Consider the following 2421-nt stretch of genomic DNA (forward strand, 5'->3'; position numbering starts at 1 on the left):
AGCTTTTGAGCTTCTTCAATTGTTTTTCTCATGTGTATAGATCCACCAGCTGAGTGGTCTAGAGAGGTCTGAGCTTTTTCTGTAAGCCCATAGTAGAAGATGTCTAATTGCACCCATTCTGAAAACATTTCAGAGGGGCATTTTCTTAGCATCTCTCTGTATCTCTCCCAGGCATCATAAAGGGATTCATTATCTCCTTGTTTGAAGCCTTGGATGCTTAGCCTTAGCTGTGTCATCCGTTTTGGAGGGAAATAGTGATTCAGGAATTTTTCTGACAGCTGTTTCCATGTTTTTATGCTGTTCTTAGGCTGGTTATTTAACCACCTCTTAGCTTGATCTTTTACAGCAAATGGAAACAGTAATAATCTGTAGACATCCTGATCCACTTCTTTATCATGTACTGTGTCAGCAAATTGTAAAAATTATGCCAGAAACTCTGTAGGTTCTTCATGTGGAAGACCAGAATACTGACAGTTTTGCTGCACCATGATAATGAGCTGAGGATTCAACTCAAAGCTACTAACTCCAATAGAGGGTATACAGATACTACCCCCATATGAAGCAGTTGTGGGGTTAGCATATGACCCCAGAGTCCTCCTGGACTGATCATTCTCATTTAATTCCATAATGGAATAAAAGAGATGATATGTATGTTGCTATTATTTATTTTATAATAGTGGAATAAAAAAATGGAATATATATAATAAAAAAATTTGAAAATATTTTGTGAAAATTTTTTTTTTTCGAAAAATTTTGAAATTGAAATATGAAATTTATATAAAAAATTTCGAAAATGTAGTTTTAAAATTAGTTAAAAAAGATACTTTTTTTTTTGAATTTTATGATGAAAGAGAAAAACACACAAAAGGCACAAGACTTAAAATTTTTAGATCTAATGCTCCTTACACAAAAGACACAAGACTTAAAATTTTTAGATCTAGTGCTCCTTATTTTCGAAAATTTTTGGAGGGAAAACACCAAGGAACACCAAACTTAAAAATGTTAAGATCAAGACACAAGAAAAACTCAAGAACACCTTGAAGATTCACAAGAACACCAAGAACAAAAGGAAGAACACCAAACTTAAAAGTTTTAGAAAACTTTAATAAAATTTTCGAAAATTATAAAAAGATTAACAAGAAAACACCAAACTTAAAGTTTGGCACAAGATTAAATCCAAGAAAAATTATTTTTTTGAAAAATGTTCCAAAGGGGATAACCAATTATCAAGAACAACTTAAAAATCAAGGAAGAACCAAGAACACTAACACGAGATTTTTAGAGAAGATATAAAATATGCAATTAACACCAAACTTAGAATAAGACACTAAACTCACGAAAAATTAACAATTAATTAAGAAAAAATAAAATTTTTGAAAAGAAATTTTTGAAAAGAAACTATCCTATCAAAATTTGATGACTCTATAATAACAAAAATAAATTATTCCTAATCTAAGAAATAAAATAAGCCTTCAATTGTTCAAACTCAACAACCCCCGGCAACGGCGCCAAAAACTTGGTGCACGAATTTGTGATTCGCACAACTAACCAGCAAGTGCACTGGGTCGTCCAAGTAATACCTTACGTGAGTAAGGGTCGATCCCACGGAGATTATTTGTTTGAAGCAATCAATGTTTATTTTATTAATCTTAGTCAGGAGGTCAATAAGGTTATTTGGATTTAATTGTAAGAAGTCAAAGTATTTAGAATTATTAGATAAATAATAGAGAATAATAGCGTTACTTGTTGTGCAGTAATGGGGAATATGTTGGAGTTTTGGAGATGCTTTGTTCTTTGACTTTAACTCTTCCTTGAAATCCTTCAACACACGCAAGGCTCCTTCCATGGCAAGCTCTATGTAGGGTGTCACCGTTGTCGGTGGCTACTTCCCATCCTCTCAGTGAAAACGTTCCTATGCTCTGTCACAGCACGGCTAATCATCTGTCGGTTCTCAATCAGGTTGGAGTAGAATCCATTGATTCATTTACGTCTGTCACTAACGCCCAGCCTTCAGAAGTTTGAAGCTCGTCACAGTCATTCAATCCCAGAATCCTACTCGGAATACCACAGACAAGGTTTAGACTTTCCGGATCCTCATGAATGCCGCCATCAATCCAGCTTATACCACGAAGATTCTGATTAAGGAATCTAAGAGATACTCATTCAATCTGATGTAGAACGGAGGTGGTTGTCTGGCACACGTTCATGGATTGAGGAAGGTGATGAGTGTCACGGATCATCACCTTCTCCATAATTAAGCGCGAATAAACATCTTAGATAAGAACAAGCGTGTTTGAATGGAAAACAAAGGGATTGTATTAAATCATCGAGACGCTGCAGAGCTCCTCACCCCCAACAATGGAGTTTAGAGACTCATGCCGTCAAAAAGTATGTAATTCAGATCTGAAAATGTCATGAGGT

This window comes from Arachis duranensis, chromosome 5 (genome assembly GCF_000817695.3).
Source record: "Arachis duranensis cultivar V14167 chromosome 5, aradu.V14167.gnm2.J7QH, whole genome shotgun sequence".
Taxonomy (NCBI): domain Eukaryota; kingdom Viridiplantae; phylum Streptophyta; class Magnoliopsida; order Fabales; family Fabaceae; genus Arachis; species Arachis duranensis.